The sequence below is a fragment of the Neomonachus schauinslandi genome, chromosome 5, assembly GCF_002201575.2.
Source record: "Neomonachus schauinslandi chromosome 5, ASM220157v2, whole genome shotgun sequence".
In the NCBI taxonomy this organism is placed as follows: domain Eukaryota; kingdom Metazoa; phylum Chordata; class Mammalia; order Carnivora; family Phocidae; genus Neomonachus; species Neomonachus schauinslandi.
In genome coordinates, this window is record NC_058407.1 from 9,675,061 (window position 1) to 9,683,569 (window position 8,509).

Below are 8,509 nucleotides of genomic sequence, written 5' to 3' on the forward strand. Positions count from 1 at the left end.
TGCTCAGGAGCTCGGGGAACAGGAGTTCTGCATGGCTGGAGGAGAAGAGGTGGGATGCACGGTGGTGCATCCCACTGACAGGCACGCCAGGGCCTCCGTCCACAGGAAGAGCTAAAGGTAACTGAAGGGAGCTGTCTCTGCTGGGCATCACCTCCTCGGATCCCCCCCAGCCGCCTGCATGCCCCCCATCACGGTACTCATCTGCCCCCTGTGTTGTCATTGCCCATTTACCCTGGGCCCCTGAGACAGGGACTGAGGGTGTCCTGTTCCCTGCACAGGTCGGGAGAGACCGGCATGGCCCAGGATGATTCTGGAGGACACCTTGAAGGGAGGGAGGAGTGAACCTGACCTTGAGGGAGGCTAGCCTGTGGCAGGTGGATCAGCCAGGGGCCAGAGGTGGGGTGGGCAGGATCATGTCCTAGGACAGGGGTCAGGAGCTGGGAGGGGAGATGAGGCTAGAGGGTCATAGGGTCTGAGCCAGGGGAGGAAGTAGGGCCTGGGGTGCCCTGGGTCCCAGGAAGGTAGTGAGGTCACAGCTGTTCTCTTGGGAAGCAGGCAGCTACTGGGGAGCCTGGCTCTGGGGATGGGGTGGTGACTGCAGGTCAGTGGGTGGTGCTGTGTCCGGGTGGGGCTGCCCAGTCATTCACAAATGTTCACCGAGTACCTACTAAATGCCAAGCCCCGTGCTGGGTACTGGGGTGCATCTGTGAACGGGAGAAAGATCTGTCCATGCAGAGCTCATATCATAGGAGGCAGAGAGGACAATGGAAAAAAATAGGTATGACCCAGGGAGGATCCAAAGGTGACCAGTACCATGTGCCAGTCACTGCAGACCTACTATGTGCCAGATACGGGAGAGCTGGGATCTCCGCCTTCTAGCCGCTCAGCCCAGGAGGGGCCAAAGCTGTGTGTGCATTTGCCCCCTTCTCTGTGGTTCATGCTCAGTGGTCTGTGTGTGCACAGCTGTCTGTGGGCGTGGCTGAGTGGATCCGTGTTTTGCTGGCAGCTCTGTGTTTTCCTGAGCGTGTGTGTGTGTGTGTGTGGTGTGTGTAAGGAGGGAGGCTAGGTAGTGAAGGCTGTGATTCAGACCTTCCTCTGCTGTGGCAGAAGCTGAGGTCTGGTGGGGCGGGAGTTGGGGGGGGGGCTTCTCCCTCACACCTGTCCCCTTGGCTCTGGGGTGGGGGTGGAAAGCCCTGAGGGTGCCCATGACTTTGTGGGAAGAAGGTCAGGGCCAGCCGGAATGTGTTTGCGTTTCCTGGGTGATTGACGATGGGAGCAGGCTGTCTTCCCGAGACAGATGTAGGAATGTTTCTGCTAATCAAAGCGGAAAGCAGGGGCGTGGGGGCCGCCTGAGGCCTCCCCCAGCCCTGCTCCGCGGCCACCTGTCGGGGGCCTGGGAAGCCGTTGGGCAATGCTAGGGAGAAGCTCCCAGACCCAGGCGACCCCACTGCCCACCTCTGCCTCCCCGGCAGTCTCCGGTCAGGCACGGCTCACCTGCTCCCCAAATATGCCCGGCTGGGTGGAAGAACGGGGTCCAGGGTTCAGCCCAGAGCATGACCCTGGGTGTGGAGGGGGTTTTGAGTGGGCGGAGTGGGACTTCAGGCCTCTCTCCCAGCAGCTGGGGTCAGGAAGAAGTGTCCACTTTTCCAAGGTTCCTCCTCCTGACCCCTGTTTCCCGCCAGCCCTGCCAAGGGCAGTCCCAGGGCACCCCCCTTTTTCTTTCCTGGGCCACTAGAAGAGTCAGTGATGGCAGGAAATTACCCAAATAGGAAAACCGAGGTGGGCCCCAGATCTCAAGGGGGTGGGTGGTGTGGCCGTCCCAACACCAGGGGTCCCACCCCCAGGCCGCACATTTCCCCAGCCCACCCCTCATCTGCTCTTGTCCCATAGGAAGCCCATGTCCTGGGACGGGTGGGGATGGGAAGAGCGGCAGATAACAGGACACCCAAACTGGTGTGGTTGGGCCCCTGCCAGGCCTAGGCTGCATCTGCTCATCTTAGGAGATCCAGGGACTCCCAACCCTGTCTACAAACAGCCCCCTGGGTGGATATAGGCCTTCTGTGAGAATGCTGTCGCTGAGGTCAGGGCTGGGGTGGGGGTGTCCGTGGGTTTATTGGAGGTGGTTGGTTGCCAGTCAGAATGGCTCCCACCCCAAGAACTCCCTGCGAAGCTGGGGGTGGTGCCTGTCCCAATGTCATCCCCCCTCCACCCAACCTCCCCCCACCGCCTTGCACTGTAGTGACTTCCCCAACGCTGTCCTGTGGGGCTCGTGAGCCAGAATGGACTTGCTGACTCGGTGACTTGCTTGTTTTCCAGGCTAGCACAGGCAGGAGGCCCAGACCCCCAACCCTGGTCCGGGGAGTTCCTCAGCCCAGCTGGGTCCAAAGTTGCTTTTCTCAGGTTTGGCTCTGACACACCTCTTTTCCCCTCCCACTTTCCCAGTCTCCCCCTTGAAGAGCGGGGTGGGGGGGTGTGTGCCTGTGAGTCACCCTATGACTCACAGGAGGTTTAACCAGGGCCTGGTGTGTGAGTGTGTGCATGTGTGTGTTCCTGCGTTAGGGGGAGGAGGCTGAGCTGAGGTGGGCAGACATGCCTTGGCTTTCTGGCCTTTAAAAGTTTCTGGCCTTTAAAAGAGCTTGGGGAACCTGGGTGGCTTAGTCGGTTAAGTGTCTGCCTTCCTCTCAGGTCGTGATCCCAGGGTCCTGGGATCGAGCCCGGCATCAGGCTCCCTGCTCAGCGGGAAGCCTGCTTCTCCCTCTCCCTCTCCCTCTGCCTCTGTGCTCTTGTTCTCTCTCTCTCAAGTAAATAAATAAATCTTAAAAAAATAAAATAAAATGAGGACAATGCTCGGGACACCTGAGTGGCTCAGTCGGTTGAGCATCTGCCTTCTGCTCAGGTCATGATCTCAGGGTCCTGGGATTGAGCCCCTCATCCAACTCCCTGCTCAGCGGGGTGCCTGCTTCTCCCTCTCCCTCCGCCCCTGCTCATGCTCTCTCTCTCAAATAAATAAATAAAATCTTTAAAAATAAAATAAAATAAAAGTTTGAGCTCATTGCAGCAGGACCCCAACTGATGGGACCACCTGGTCGCAGCCGGGTTGGGTCAGTCCCCTGGAGCAGATGGGTAGGGCCTGGGTTCTGGGTCTGTGCTGACCCCCTGGGGGCTGATGCTGCAGAACATGGGAGCCCAGTGGCTCCTTGGATGCTCACCTGGGAAGTACTAGATTCCTCCCCAACAGGAGACCCTCACAGTGAAAGGTGCTGGAATTCACTTAGCAAACATATCACTGATGGATTAAGTGACCAAACAAGCATGGTGGGCTGGGTAGGGGGATTTGGGCTTCTTGGCTAAGAGACGACCCTTCTCGAACCTTGATGTGCAAAAGAATCCCCTAGGGATCTTGTCAGAACGCAGATTCTGACTCGGCCAGGGCATCAGAACCACGGCCATCCCCTCCGAGGAAACTGGAGTCAGAGGCTAACGGCAGGCAAATGTTTCACATGTTGACAAGAAGGGAAATGTGGATCCTAGAAAATACAAACTGTGGGGCGCCTGGGTGGCTCAGTTGTTAAGCGTCTGCCTTCGGCTCAGGTCATGGTCCCAGGGTCCTGGGATCGAGCCCCACGTCGGGCTCCCTGCTCAGCGGGAAGCCTGCTTCTCCCTCTCCCACTCCCCCTGCTTGTGTTCCCTCTCTCTGTCAAATAAATAAATAAAATCTTAAAAAAAAAAAAAAAAAGAAAGGAAATATAAACTGGACAGCTGGACAGAATCCCTGGCAGACCTCCAGGGTGGACAAGGAAGCAGACGGCTTGTGAGGATTGAGGAGGAATACTTAACTTGTAGGAGCCAACGCGGGTTCTCGGTGTTCTAACAAGCCCCAGGCGAGGCCAGCTCTGCGGGTCCAGGAGCCACACTTTGAGAGGAAGAGCATGTGGAAGGGAAAGCTTGGGGTCAGCTCAGCAAAGTTCCTGGCCCTGAGCCGGTTGTGAATCTTCTGAGCAGGCCCTGGACCAGAGCGGTGTGATGGGGTCACCCAGCTCATGCCTGTGGGTCAGGAGTCCTGGCCCAGGAGCCATGAAGGTGGCCAGAGCTCCCAGAGAAAACCAGCTTGCTCTATGGCCAGGTCCCGATGGCCACAGGGTCGGCGACCTGGAAACTGCGTCCTGCACCTGTTTCCTGAAGACCTACTGTGTGCACACGAGGACCACGAACTGGGGAGAGACACGGACGTTGGGGAGCTCAAGTACAGTCAGGGAGATCATACAGTTGGTGTTGAAAGGGACCCTGAAGGTCATCACCCTGTTCCCATTTCACAGATGGGGCAACTGAAGCCACAAAGGAAGAGGGAACTGACTCAAAGTCTTACAAGTAACTGGTGGGGTCAGGACTCAAACTGTAGCCCTCTTGCTCTCCTCCGGGCAGGATTCTTTTTTTCCCCATTCCAGAAAGGAGAATACAGGAGGGACAGGGGTCTATGGCAGGGGAAGCTGTGGGACCGATCAGGAGGGGGCTGGTGTCCCTGAACCTCATGCAGGTCCAGAGAGGCCTGGAAACTTTTATTTTTTTGAGGCTTTTGGTTATATTGAAAGCATGAAGAAATACCTAACTGGGGTTAGCAAATTTGTGCTATTTTAGATATCTTACATCGATCAAATTAACATAACACAACATACCATTCAGTGACTGCATGTAGATTTATTTGGAAATAACCTCAAAAGCCAGTGTAGGTGTTACACAAATAGGAGGTCCAAGCCCACAGGCCCACAAGTGACAGTGCCCCCTCCCTGTGTGTCTCCAGGAGTCTCAGATGGCCTCGGATGGAGGATGGAGGATGGGTGGTGGGACCAGAGGCGCAGGTGTGAATGTGAGCCCCAGGGGGCAAGGACATCCGTGTCTGTTCTGGTCATTGCCACCTTCTCAGAGTCTGCGGCTGTGTCTGGCAGATCGTGGGCTCTCGCCGTGCACTGCTGGCTGAACGTGACTGAGCCACGGCATGGCTGTGGGGACAGAGAGCGGCGCTGGGGCAGGGGACTCTGGCCATCATTTCTCCAGGTGCAGTGGGGGCTTTCCTTTTTCCCAACCCTGACCAAGTGAAGCCGGGCAGAGAGCTGATGCCTGAGTTCTGATCCTGGCCTCCTGCGTGATAGGGCGAGCGGGTCCCATCTCTAAGGGACAGCACCCTGGACTGTAGAACAGGGGTATGCCATCTCACCTTTGGGGTCTCAAGGCAGCACCAGACAATCCTTTGAGGTCCTTCCTAGCCCTAGGAAAGGTTTGGGAAAGGAGAATTCTGTAAGTAGTTGGGAGCGGGGGGCAGTGGGCAGGCAGGGGCACAGAGACAGACGGGACAGAGACAGACTGCTAAAAAAACAAAAACAAAGCATCTTGTAGACCCAGGCATTTTCCAGCGATCATCAATAACAGAAGCATGCATGTGGTCCCGCGTGGACCGGCACATGCTGCTCATCGCTACCGTCTACAAACCCGCTCGCTTACTCCACCAGGGGCCACACCCCCCCGCCCGGCCCCACTTCTCTGTCTCAGCGCGAGGATGTCTGAGAGGGGCACTCACTGTGTGCTCTTTCCACATGTAGGGTCCCTGGCTTTTCCTGGGAGTCCCCAGCCAGCTGGCCTGTACAAACCCAAACATTTGGCCAGCCACCATGACTCTTCCTCCGAGAACCCGCGCTGGTTCCTGCGATTTAGGTATCCCTCCTTTGTCCTCGCACACCATCTCCGTCCTAGTCCACCCTGGAGGTCTGCCAGGGTTTATGTCTAGCTGAGCAGTTTATATTTTCTGGTATCCACATTTCCCGTTGCCTGCTTGTGAGCATCTGGCTCCGGTTCCCCTCTCTAAGTTCCCTCGGAGGTGACGGCTGTGGTGCTGGGGTCCTGGCCCCCAGTCACAGCTGCACTTTGGATGGCAGCTCGGTCCCCGGAAACTGGGCATCAGCCACAAGCTCTCAGGCAGTGGGGGCTCGGGGAGGGGAAGAGGGAGGTGATGCTGGCTAATAATGTCTTTTTTTTTAAAGATTTTATTTATTTATTTGACAGAAAGAGACACAGCGAGAGAGGGAACCCAAGCAGGGGGAGCGGGAGAGGGAGAGGCAGGCTTCCCACTGAGCAGGGAGCCCGATGTGGGGCTCGATCCCAGGACCCGGGGATCATGACTGGAGCCGAAGGCAGACGCTCAACGACTGAGCCACCCAGGCGCCCCTGCATATTTAAAATTTTTAAAGAAACTGCCAAACGTTTTCCAGAGTGGCTGTACCTTTTCATGTTCCCACCAGCAGTGTGTGAGTGACCCGGTTTCTCTTCATCCTCACCAACATTTGGTCTTGTTACCATTTTTTAATTTTAGCCATTCTGATCAGTGTACAGTGATAGCTCATTGGGGTTTAATTTGCATTTCACTCCTGGTTCATGATGTTGAACATATTTGCATGCGCTTATCTGCCATCTGCATATCCTCTTTGGTGAAATGTCTCTTCATGTGTTTTGCCCAATTTCCAACTGGATTTTTTCTTTTTTCTTTTTTTTCCTTTTTGCTGTTGAATTTTGAGTGTTCTTCACAGGTTCTAGACACTGGTCCTTGGTCAGAGAAGTGGTTTGCAAGTATTTCCTCCCAGTCTGTAGTTTCTCTTTAGCCTTTTTTTTTTTAAATTAATTTATTTATTTGAGAGGGAGAGAGTGTGAGCAAGTGCAGGGGGAGGGGCAGAGGAACAGAATCGCAAGCAGACTGCCCTCTGAGTGCGGGCCATCACAGGACTCAATCTCACGACCCCGAGATCATGACCCAACCCAAAATCAAGAGCTTTCTGTTCTTCAGCTTTTTAAGAGACTCTTCCATGGGAGCTCCTGGGTAGCTCAGGGGGTTAAGCATGCCACTCTTGATTTCGACTCCAGATTATGTTCTCAGAGCTGTGAGATTGAACCCAGGATTGGGCTCTGTGCTCAGGGGGGGTCCGCTTGTCTCCCTCTCCCTCTGCCCCAGCCCAATAAATAAATAAATCTTTTTTTAAAAAGAGACTCTTTCACGAAGGAAGAGTTTTACATTTTGATGAAGTCCAATTCATCAATCTTTCCTTTTATAGCTCATGCTTTTGGTGCTCAGTATGAGCCTTGGTTGCTTAGCCCTAGATCTCCAAGTTTGTCTCCTGCGTTTTTTCCTAAAAGTTTTCTAGTCTTACAGTTCACATTTAAGCCTCTGGTCCATTTTGAATTAATTTTTGTGTAAGGTGTGACTTAGGTCGAGGTGTCTTTGTTTCTGTTTTTTTTTTTTAACCTCTGGATGTTTAATTGCTCCCACACATTTGCTTAAAAGTCTGTTTTGTAATGCAAATATTTGTGTGGTCTGTTTCCGGGTGCTCTAATTCGTTCCATTGATCTCTGTGTCACTTGCTTTGCCAATATTACACAGTCTTGCTTACTGTAGGTATGTAAGAAGTCTTACCTGCTTTATATATCGGGTTTTTGATAAACGTGGACTTGTTCCTCTTGTTCTTTTTCAAAATTGTTTCAGTGATTCTGGTTCCTTTGCTTTTCCATATCAGTTTTATTTTATTTTACTTTATTTTATTTTATTTTTTATACCAAACATACTTTATTAGCACAAAAAAGCAACCATGACAAGACACAGCAAGCAGAAATGTACATTAGCAGTCAAAGGGTTAATGTTGCATACAAATATAGCTTTTCTTTTTTGTAGCCTTGGCAGGAGCCATCAGGATGTAAAAGAACTTTCTGTAGCAGCGGGTAAGGAAACCAAGGAGTACTCACCAGTGGTCCAGAGCACATTAACAAAAAGGCACAAGAATGGATTTGGCGAGTGCAAAATGTCTGGGACAGAACTGTAAATTCAGTCCAATACTCAGAAGCAAACACTAGAACTTAGCATTACTTCCAAAATAGATCACTCAAGTAGTATTGCATAAGTGACCAAAAGGTGCTAAGTGAAGTTATTTCTAAACACAATGGTTGTACAGTATCTTTTAAGTCTGCAATTAGGGTTTCAGATTTTCCATTAGAAATTAACTGCACTGGGGGCGCCTGGGTGGCTCAGTCGTTAAGCGTCTGCCTTCGGCTCAGGTCATGATCCCAGGGTCCTGGGATCGAGCCCCGCGTCGGGCTCCCTGCTCGGCGGTGGGAAGCCTGCTTCTCCCTCTGCCACTCCCCCTGCTTGTGATTCTTCTCTCGCTCTGTCTCTCTCTGTTAAATAAATAAATAAAATCTTAAAAAAAAAAAAAAAGAAATTAACTGCACTGAAATTCTAGAAACTGTACTTAAGCAATTCAGTTATGAGAGTTTACAGCAAAGAGCTAAATACTGCCATCCAAACTGTTCATTGCAGTTTAACAATAATCTCAACATTGGCAACCACTGCTGTTACCATTTGACTTGTTTGGGCATCTTCTAGTCTCACTTTCTTCATGGTTCACAAATGCATCCTGGGCACAGGAAAAGATCCAAATTTAATCAACGAGTAGACTGCACATACTAACTTAAAAAA